Raw genomic sequence first — 12,002 nt, forward strand, 5'->3', positions numbered from 1 at the left:
CACACACCTTCACCACCAACTTCAGCACAGCCCGGGGTAAACGTCAGCAGGCCATTCTGAAACTCATATGTTTGGGGGACAGGCCCCACACCGCACAGGAGTTGTGGCGGGGTATTGAACAACAGACCGACGAGTGGTTGCTGCCGGTGAGCCTCAAGCCCGGCCTGGTGGTGTGTGATAATGGGCGAAATCTCGTTGCAGCTCTGGGACTAGCCAATTTGACGCACATCCCTTGCTTGGCGCATGTGCTGAATTTGGTGGTGCAGAAGTTCATTCACAACTACCCCGACATGTCAGAGCTGCTGCATAAAGTGCGGGCCGTCTGTTCGCGCTTCCGGCGTTCACATCCTGCCGCTGCTCGCCTGTCTGCGCTACAGCGTAACTTCGGCCTTCCCGCTCACCGCCTCATATGCGACGTGCCCACCAGGTGGAACTCCACCTTGCACATGCTGGACAGACTGTGCGAGCAGCAGCAGGCCATAGTGGAGTTTCAGCTGCAGCACGCACGGGTCAGTCGCACTACAGAACAGCACCACTTCACCACCAATGACTGGGCCTCCATGCGAGACCTGTGTGCCCTGTTGCGCTGTTTCGAGTACTCCACCAACATGGCCAGTGGCGATGACACCGTTATCAGCGTTACAATACCACTTCTATGTCTCCTTGAGAAAACACTTAGGGCGATGATGGAACAGGAGGTGGCCCAGGAGGAGGAGGAGGAGGATGAGGAAGAGGGGTCATTTTTAGCACTTTCAGGCCAGTCTCTTCGAAGTGACTCAGAGGGAGGTTTTTTGCAACAGCAGAGGCCAGGTACAAATGTGGCCAGCCAGGGCCCACTACTGGAGGACGAGGAGGACGAGGATGAGGAGGAGGTGGAGGAGGATGAGGATGAAGCATGGTCACAGCGGGGTGGCACCCAACGCAGCTCGGGTCCATCACTGGTGCGTGGCTGGGGGGAAAGGCAGGACGATGACGATACGCCTCCCACAGAGGACAGCTTGTCCTTACCCCTGGGCAGCCTGGCACACATGAGCGACTACATGCTGCAGTGCCTGCGCAACGACAGCAGAGTTGCCCACATTTTAACCTGTGCGGACTACTGGGTTGCCACCCTGCTGGATCCACGCTACAAAGACAATGTGCCCACCTTACTTCCTGCACTGGAGCGTGATAGGAAGATGCGCGAGTACAAGCGCACGTTGGTAGACGCGCTACTGAGAGCATTCCCAAATGTCACAGGGGAACAAGTGGAAGCCCAAGGCCAAGGCAGAGGAGGAGCAAGAGGTCGCCAAGGCAGCTGTGTCACGGCCAGCTCCTCTGAGGGCAGGGTTAGCATGGCAGAGATGTGGAAAACTTTTGTCAACACGCCACAGCTAACTGCACCACCACCTGATACGCAACGTGTTAGCAGGAGGCAACATTTCACTAACATGGTGGAACAGTACGTGTGCACACCCCTCCACGTACTGACTGATGGTTCGGCCCCATTCAACTTCTGGGTCTCTAAATTGTCCACGTGGCCAGAGCTAGCCTTTTATGCCTTGGAGGTGCTGGCCTGCCCGGCAGCCAGCGTTTTGTCTGAACGTGTATTCAGCACGGCAGGGGGCGTCATTACAGACAAACGCAGCCGCCTGTCTACAGCCAATGTGGACAAGCTGACGTTCATAAAAATGAACCAGGCATGGATCCCACAGGACCTGTCCGTCCCTTGTCCAGATTAGACATTAACTACCTCCCCATAACCATATATTATTGGACTCCAGGGCACTTCCTCATTCAATCCTATTTTTATTTTCATTTTACCATTATATTGCGATGCTACCCAAAGTTGAATGAACCTCTCCTCTGCCTGTGTGCTAGGCCTAAATATATGCCAATGGACTGTTGCAGTGGTGGCTGACATGAAGCCTGATTCTCTGCTATGACATGCAGACTAATTCTCTGCTGACATGAAGCCAGATTGTCTGTTACGGGACCTCTCTCCTCTGCCTGGGTGCTGGGCCTAAATTTATGACAATGGACTGTTGCAGTGGTGGCTGACGTGAAGCCTGATTCTCTGCTATGACATGCAGACTGATTCTCTGCTGACATGAAGCCAGATCGTCTGTTACGGGACCTCTCTGCTCTGCCTGTGTGCTAGGCCTAAATATATGCCAATGGACTGTTGCAGTGGTGGGTGACGTGAAGCCTCATTCTCTGCTATGACATGCAGACTGATTCTCTGCTGACATGAAGCCAGATTGTCTGTTACGGGACCTCTCTGCTCTGCCTGTGTGCTAGGCTTAAATATATGCCAATGGACTGTTGCAGTGGTGGGTGACGTGAAGCCTCATTCTCTGCTATGACATGCAGACTGATTCTCTGCTGTCATGAAGCCAGATTGTCTGTTACGGGACCTCTCTGCTCTGCCTGTGTGCTAGGCCTAAATATATGCCAATGGACTGTTGCAGTGGTGGGTGACGTGAAGCCTCATTCTCTGCTATGACATGCAGACTGATTCTCTGCTGACATGAAGCCAGATTGTCTGTTACGGGACCTCTCTGCTCTGCCTGTGTGCTAGGCCTAAATATATGCCAATGGACTGTTGCAGTGGTGGGTGACGTGAAGCCTCATTCTCTGCTATGACATGCAGACTGATTCTCTGCTGTCATGAAGCCAGATTGTCTGTTACGGGACCTCTCTGCTCTGCCTGTGTGCTAGGCCTAAATATATGCCAATGGACTGTTGCAGTGGTGGGTGACGTGAAGCCTCATTCTCTGCTATGACATGCAGACTAATTCTCTGCTGACATGAAGACAGATTCTCTGTTACGGGACCTCTCTCCTCTGCCTGTGTGTGTGCTGGGCCTAAATATATGCCAATGGACTGTTGCAGTGGTGGCTGACGTGAAGCCTCATTCTCTGCTATGACATGCAGACTGATTCTCTGCTGACATGAAGCCAGATTCTCTGTTACGGGACCTCTCTCCTCTGCCTGTGTGTGTGCTGGGCCTAAATATATGCCAATGGACTGTTGCAGTGGTGGCTGACGTGAAGCCTCATTCTCTGCTATGACATGCATACTGATTCTCTGCTGACATGAAGCCAGATTCTCTGTTACGGGACCTCTCTCCTCTGCCTGTGTGCTAGGCCTAAATATATGCCAATGGACTGTTGCAGTGGTGGCTGACGTGAAGCCTCATTCTCTGCTATGACATGCAGACTAATTCTCTGCTGACATGAAGACAGATTCTCTGTTACGGGACCTCTCTCCTCTGCCTGGGTGCCGGGGCCTAAATATCTGAGAATGGACTGTTCCAGTGGTGGGTGACGGGAAGCCAGATTCTCTGCTATGGAACCTCTCTCCAATTGATTTTGGTTAATTTTTATTTATTTAATTTTTATTTTAATTAATTTCCCTATCCACATTTGTTTGCAGGGGATTTACCTACATGTTGCTGCCTTTTGCAGCCCTCTAGCCCTTTCCTGGGCTGTTTTACAGCCGTTTTAGTGCCGAAAAGTTCGGGTCCCCATTGACTTCAATGGGGTTCGGGTTCGGGACGAAGTTCGGATCGGGTTCGGATCCCGAACCCGAACATTTCCGGGATGTTCGGCCGAACTTCTCGAACCCGAACATCCAGGTGTTCGCTCAACTCTAGTAATGCCCTCTCTGTGCCCCCTGCACAGTAATAATCCCCATTGTTCCCCCTTCATAGTAATAATCCTCATTGTGCCTCCTTCATAGTAATAATCCCCATTGTACCCCCTTCAAAGTAATAATGCCCATTATGCCCACTTAATAATAATAATAATGCCCATTGTGCCCCTTTAATAGTAGTAATGCCCATTGAGCTCCCTTCAAAGTAATAATACCCATTGTGCCCCTTCACAGTAGTAATGCCATCTGTGTCCCTCAATAGTAGAAAATCCTATTATGCTCCCTTAATAGTAGTAATTAGTGATGGACAAACAGTGTCCGGGACGATTCGCGAACGTGATCGCAAGTTCACTCGGGCCCCATTCTCTTTAATGGCAGGCGAACCTGAAATACTTTAGCTCATATTTGCACCCTCCAAATAATTCCAAGAAGTGCACAAATTGTCCCACAACATGAACAGTGACATATCAGATGTCACGGCCTATGGTGTACGCCGTGACACTGTTGCCATGCCTTCTGTTGCCGGTGGCAACATTTTGCTGTTTTGGCATGTTGTGGCAGTGTTATGTGTTTTGTCTGCGGCAACCTGTTGCCTTTTTGCTTGTGTGTGCAATTCCCCTTTAACCCCTTAAGGACACATGACGTACCGGTACGGCATGTTTCCCGAGTCCTTAAGGACACATGACGTACCGGTACGTCATGGCTTTAAATAGCGATGCCGGCGCCGCGGGGGTTAATCGGAACGGGATGCAGGCTGAAATCATTCAGCCGGCATCCTGTAACAATGCAGGGGGGGGGTCATTTGACCCCCCCGCATCGACGATCGCAGAAAACCGCAGGTCAATTCAGACCTGCGGTTTTCTGCGTTTCCGGTCCATTCGGGTGTCCTGTGACCCGATGAACCGGAAAAAGACTGCGATCGGTGGCGTAATTATACACCACCTATCGCAGTCCGAGGATTTGCAGAGGCGGAGCTGGACCTGGTGCTGAACGCCGCTGTCCAGGGTGCTGATTGGTGCAGGGGAGAGAGGCGCGAGATTCAAACTTCCTGCGCTCCTCTCTCCCCTCCTCTTCCTGTCCAGCACCCTGACCGTGCAGCATCGTCCAGCACCAGCTCCTGTGTCCCCCTAATCGGCATCCATCACCCTCCTGCACCCATCGCCACCCAGGTAGGTTAGGGTCAGTGAGGGAGAGGCACCTTTAGGCAGGGATAAAAGGGAAAAGTTAAAAAAAAAAAAAAAAAAAAAAGCACATTTATTCTAAACTTTTTTGTTTCAGCTTTCAGACCCCAGAACCCCCCCGACAACTTGCCCCCCCCGCATCCCCACCACCACCAGCCCCCCCCCCACCCACCAACCCCTTCCCCCACCACCCCTTTTTTTTTTTCTGCGTGCGCTGACTGGCCGGCACTTTTTAGCGTCCGTCCACTGTTAGCGCATCGCCCGCCCCACCACCCCACCGACCGCTGATCAGCGTTGAACCGCTGATCAGCAAGTTTGAACTTTTTTTTTCTAACACTTGCCCATTTTTTTTGCCTGGACTTTTTAGTACGTGAACACCCGTGCCCCCACACACACGCACATAGAATAAAGGTTTACACGCACGCACATACACACGCACACACACACACCCATGGCCCGCTGGGTGTTCTCGGCCGAGGAGGCATATGCCCAGATTGCCTCCGACTCTGAGAGCCCCAGTGAGGATGAGGATGACCCCACGTTCCTTTTGTCATCCGCATCCTCCTCATCATCATCGGATGACGATGAGCCACCAAGGCAGCGGAGACGCCGCCAGGCGGAGCCAGGGGCCACACATGCTAGGGATCCTGTGGCCCACCCTAGTACGAGCCGCCCTGGGGTTCGTACTGGTTTCCCGGCCCACCAAATAAGTTCACCGGAGCCCCCTGCCGATGAACTTAGCTGGTGTCCCCCAGTGGACTTTGAGCCTGAGATTCCGGATTTCGCTGGCAATCCTGGAATCCAGATTCCCACAGTGGGGTTTACTGAAATAGACTTTTTTAGTTTTTTTTTTCAGTAACCCACTGGTGAATCTGATGGTGGAGCAGACGAATCTGTATGCCCAACAGTTCGTCGCTCAAAACCCGGGCTCATTTTTGGCTAGACCCGGTGGCTGGACGCCGGTCAGTGCAGCCGAGATGAGGACATTTTGGGGCCTCGTGCTGCATATGGGTCTAGTGCAAAAACCCAGTGTCAGGCTGTACTGGAGTGGGGACGTCCTATACCAGACCCCACTGTACAGTACGGCCATGACACGCTCCCGGTTTGAGGCCATCCGGAAATGTCTGCATTATTCCGATAATGCAGCATGTCCCCCCCGAAGTGATCCTGCCTATGACTGGCTGTACAAGATACGGCCGGTCATCGATCACTTTGGGGCCACATTTCAGCAGGCCTACATACCTGGAAGGGAGGTCGCGGTTGATGAGTCTCTCATTGCGTTCAAGGGGAGACTCAGTTTCCGCCAATACATTCCCACAAAGCGGGCGAGGTATGGCGTGAAGCTATACAAAATTTGTGAGAGTACCTCAGGGTACACTTACAAATTTCGTGTGTACGAGGGGCGAGATTCCCGGATTCAACCACCAGAATGTCCCCCCACTCTGGGTGTTACCGGGAAACTCGTGTGGGACCTTATGTACCCACTGCTGGATAAGGGTTACCACTTGTACGTGGACAACTTTTATACCAGCACTCCCTTGTTCAGGTCCCTTGCCGCCAGATCCACGTTCGCTTGTGGGACAGTGCGGAAAAATCAACGCGGCCTCCCTGCCCACCCCCTCCAGGTACCTATCCCCAGGGGTGAGACCCGTGCCCTTACCAGTGGAAGCCTGTTGCTGGTCAGGTATAAGGACAAGAGGGATGTCCTTATGCTGTCCACAATCCACGGTAACAGCACCACCCCCGTCTCTGTGCGAGGTACCGCGGCAACGGTCCTCAAGCCCGATTGTATCGTCGCCTACAATCGGTATATGGGAGGAGTTGATCTCTCTGATCAAGTCCTCAAGCCATATAATGCCATGCGCAAAACCCGGGCATGGTACAAAAAAGTTGCGGTCTACATGGTGCAGGTTGCCATGTACAACTCTTTTGTACTATCCCGAAGCGCTGGCAGCACAGGGACATTCCTCCAATTCTATGAGGCAGTCCTCAAAGACCTGATCTTTTCGGACCGGGAAAGAGCAGGCCGGAGTACCTCGGGAACTGGAGGCGCCCGGATCGTCCCTGGCCAGCACTTTCCAGGTGTGGTCCCCCATACTGGAAAGAAGGGACGAACCCAAAAAAGATGCAGAGTGTGTCACAAGAGGGGGATACGGAAGGACACCACTACTCAGTGTGACACTTTCCCCGATCATCCGGGCCTCTGCGTTATCGATTGCTTCAGGGAGTATCACACTTCCATGGAGTACTAAATTTTTATAATCTCCAACAGTCCCCTAGAGAACATAAAACACTATGTCTCTCAGACTTTGGAGACACAGAAACAATTTTTTTTCCCCCAAAAAAATATTAGTTTTAGTGCAGGCATCCTCAAACTGCGGCCCTCCAGATGTTGTAAAACTATAACTCCCAGCATGCCCAGACAACCTACAGCCATCAGCAGGGCATGGTGGGAATTGTAGTTTTACAACATCTGGAGGGCCGCAGTTTTAGGATGCCTGCTTAGTGTCTCCAAAGTCTGAGAGCCATACATATTGGGCATCGTCGCGTGCGTAAAAGTCGTCGCTATAAAAATAACATTTGACCAAACCCCTCGGATGAACGGTGTTAAAAATATAAAATAAAAACGGTGCCAAAACACCAATTTTTGGGCAAAATTTCCATTTGAATCCTTTTTTTCCAGTAATAAAGCAAGGGTTAACAGCCAAAAAAACCTCAATATTTATGACCCTGATTCTGTAGTTTGCAGAAACACCCCATATGTGGTCGTAAATGGCTATATAGCCGCACGGCAGGGCATAGAACGAAGGGAACTCCATATGGTTTCTGGAAGGCAGATTTTGATGGACAGTTTTTTTTTGGACACCATGTCCCATTAGAAGCCCCCCCCTGATGTAGCCTAGACTAGAAACTCCAAAAAAGTGACCCCATCTAAGAAACTACACCCCTCAAGGTATTCAAAAGTTACTTTATAAACTTTGTTAACCCTTTAGGTGTTCCACAAAACTAAATAGCAAATGTAGAAAAATTTTAGAATTTTATTTTTTTGTTACCTTGCCTCAAAAAAGTGTAATATAGAGCAACCAAAAATCATATTTACCCCTAAAATAGTACCAAAACAACAACCACCTTATCCCATAGTTTCCTAGATGGGGTCACTTTTATGGAGTTTCTACTCTAGGGGTGCATCAGGGGGCTTGAAAGGGTACATGGTGTAAATAAACCAGTCCAGCAAAATCTGCCTTCCAAAAACCGTATGGCGTTCCCCTTCTTCTATGTCCTGCCGTTTAGCCAAATAGTAGTTTACGACCACATTTGGGGTGTTTCTGCAAACTACAGAATCAGGGCAACCCATTTTGAGTTTTGTTTGGCTGTTAACACATTTTTTTCAGTAATAAAGTAAGGGTTAAAATGGAAAATTTTCCAAAAAATAGAAATTTCTAAATTGTTTCTCCATCTGCCATTAACTCTTGTGGAACACCTAAAGGGTTAACAAAGTTTGTAAACCCAGTTTTGAATACCTTGAGGGGTGTACTTTCTTAGATGGAGTCACTTTTTTGAAATTTTTATTCTAGGGGTACAACAGGGGGCTTCAAATGGGACATGGTATAAACAAAACCAGTCCTGCCAAATCTGCCTTCCAAAACCCATATGGTGTTCCCCTCCTTCTATGTCCTCCCGTTCGGCCAAACAGTAGTTTACGACCACATATGGGGTGTTTTTGCAAACTACAGAATCAGGGCAACCCATTTTGAGTTTTGTTTGGCAGTTAACCCTTGTTTTACTCCTGGAAAAAATTGATTATATTGGAAAATTTTCCAAAAAATCTAAATTCTAAAAATGTATGTCCATTTGCCATGAAGTGTTGTGGAAGACCTAAAGGGTTAACAAAGTTTGTAAAAACAGTTTTGAATACCTTGAGGGGTGTAGTTTCTAGAATGGGGTCATTTTTGGGTGGTTTCTATTATGTAAGCCTCACAAAGTGACTTCAAACCTGAACTGGTCCATAAAAAGTGGGATTTTGAAGATTTCTGAAAATTTCAAAATTTGCTTCTAAACTTCTAAGCCTTGTAACATCCCCAAAAAATAAAATATCATTCCCAAAATGCTACAAACATGAAGTAGACATATGGGGAATGTAAAGTCATCACAATTTTTGGGGGTATTACTATGTATTACAGAAGTAGAGAAACTGAAACTTTGAAATTTGCAAATCTTTCAAAATTTTTGGTAAATATGGTATTTTTTATGCAAAAAAATTTACTTTTTTGACCCAATTTTAGCAGTGTCATGAAGTACAATATGTGACGAAAAAACAATCTCAGAACGGCCTGGGTAAGTCAAAGCGTTTTAAAGTTATCAGCACTTAAAGTGACAGTGGTCAGATTTGCAAAAAATGGCCTGGTCCTTAAGGTGAAATAGGGCTGTGTCCTTAAGGGGTTAAGTAGTGTCTCCCTGCTGTGTGGTGGGTGTGGGATTAATACACTGGCTGGAGAAAAGTGGTGAGTTGGGTGTCGTCTCAGGTCTCCTTATATAGTCTGGCTTGGAGACTGAGATCAGTTTTCGTTTGTCTGGTTTGCATGAGAGATTCTTGATCTGTACTTGGATGCGATCTGAGGGCCATCCAAGTTTAACATCAAGGTTATTAGCAATGTCATCTGCGATGTCATGCTGAGTGTTTTTTCCTTGTCTTCCTTCCCTTCCTGGTGTGTGGGTTTGTGTTTGAGGTTTGTTGTACGTCTTGTTTGTGGTTGCATGTCTGGGATGTTGCTGGTATTTGTCCCTACATGTGTGTAAGATGTCTCCCTTTGTGTGTGTTACCTCCGAAAGGGGGTCCCATTGGTTTCCTGGATGGGTGAACCTTAATGTACTGGAGGGGCCGAAGCCTTAAGGATAGGTTGGTCCGCAGCCACTATGTACCACCGAGGGCGTTAGGAACATGGCTGGAACGGAAACCAACGGGCATGTATACAGTACAGACCAAAAGTTTGGACACACCTTCTCATTCAAAGAGTTTTCTTTATTTTCATGACTATGAAAATTGTAGATTTACACTGGCAAAGGCATCAAAACTATGAATTAACACATGTGGACTTATATACATAACAAAAAAGTGTGAAACAACTGAAAATATGTCATATTCTAGGTTCTTCAAAGTAGCCACCTTTTGCTTTGATTACTGTTTTGCACACTCTTGGCATTCTCTTGATGAGCTTCAAGAGGTAGTCACCTGAAATGGTTTTCACTTCACAGGTGTGCCCTGTCAGGTTTAATAAGTGGGATTTCTTGCCTTATAAATTGGGTTGGGACCATTAGTTGCGTTGTGGAGAAGTCAGGTGGATACACAGCTATTGAATAGACTGTTAGAATTTGTATTATGGCAAGAAAAAAGCAGCTAAGTAAAGAAAAACGAGTGGCCATCATTACTTTAAGAAATGAAGGTCAGTCAGTCTGAAAAATTGGGAAAAGTGTCCACAAGTGCAGTCACAAAAACCATCAAGCGCTACAAAGAAACTGGCTTACATGCGGACCGCCCCAGGAAAGGAAGACCAAGAGTCACCTCTGCTGCGGAGGATAAGTTCATCCGAGTCACCAGCCTCAGAAATCGCAGGTTAACAGCAGCTCAGATTAGAGACCAGGTCAATGCCACACAGAGTTCTAGCAGCAGACACATCTCTAGAACAACTGTTAAGAGGAGACTGTGTGAATCAGGCCTTCATGGTAGAAAATCTTCTAGGAAACCACTGCTAAGGACAGGCAACAAGCAGAAGAGACTTGTTTGGGCTAAAGAACACAAGGAATGGACATTAGACCAGTGGAAATCTGTGCTTTGGTCTGATGAGTCCAAATTTGAGATCTTTGGTTACAACCACCGTGTCTTTGTGCGACACAGAACGGATGGACTCTACATGTCTGGTTCCCACCGTAAAGCATGGAGTAGGAGGTGTGATGGTGTGAGGGTGCTTTGCTGGTGACACTGTTGGGGATTTATTCAAAATTGAAGGCATACTGAACCAGCATGGCTACCACAGCATCTTGCAGCGGCATGCTATTCCATCCGGTTTGCGTTTAGTTGGACCATCATTTTATTTTTCAACAGGACAATGACCCCAAACACACCTCCAGGCTGTGTAAGGGCTATTTGACCATGAAGGAGAGTGATGGGGTGCTGCGCCAGATGACCTGGCCTCCACAGTCACCGGACCTGAACCCAATCGAGATGGTTTGGGGTGAGCTGGACCGCAGAGTGAAGGCAAAAGGGCCAACAAGTGCTGGGAACTCCTTCAAGACTGTTGGAAGACCATTTCAGGTGACTACCTCTTGAAGCTCATCAAGAGAATGCCAAGAGTGTGCAAAGCAGTAATCAAAGCAAAAGGTGGCTACTTTGAAGAACCTAGAATATGACATATTTTCAGTTGTTTCACACTTTTTTGTTATGTATATAATTCCACATGTGTTAATTCATAGTTTTGATGCCTTCAGTGTGAATCTACAATTTTCATAGTCATGAAAATAAAGAAAACTCTTTGAATGAGAAGGTGTGTCAAAACTTTTGGTCTGTACTGTAGATGCGGGTCATGTAAAGCCTGTGAGTTTATCGCAATGTCCAAATCCATTGTAGGCTCAGTAACCGGTCAGGTCATAAGAATTAGGGACTTAATCAACTGTAGGAGCAAGGGCATAGTATATATCTGCCAATGCCCCTGCCCGATGGACTATGTTGGAAAAACGAAGCGAGAGCTACGTAGAAGGGTTTGCGAACATGTGAATGATGTCCTTAAGAAAAAGATCACCCCAGCAGCATCCCATGTACTTGAGGCACATAATGGGGACCCCAGATGTCTCAGGTTTTCGGTGCTTGAGTTGGTGTCTCCATCTCCTAGGGGGGGACTGGGATAAAAAAAATATTATCCCAGTCCCCCCAGGGCCTTAACGAAAGGCTTACTTATGGTTGTTTTCTTTAGGATGGGGACTTATTTTGGTTGACTGTTATTTTGCCCCGGGGGTCGTCAGTTCGTTTAGTCTTCTTTCCAGTGAACCGTGTCCTGGATGCGAGAAACATTCAAAATTTTCTATTATCAGAAGGGGGAAGGCTATTTTGTCCTCTCTCTTATCAGATAGATTAATTGCCAGAAATATACATAATCATGTTCGATCTTGATTAACATCCAATGTGTCTTATAA

The sequence above is a fragment of the Bufo gargarizans genome, chromosome 3 (assembly GCF_014858855.1).
Source record: "Bufo gargarizans isolate SCDJY-AF-19 chromosome 3, ASM1485885v1, whole genome shotgun sequence".
Taxonomy (NCBI): domain Eukaryota; kingdom Metazoa; phylum Chordata; class Amphibia; order Anura; family Bufonidae; genus Bufo; species Bufo gargarizans.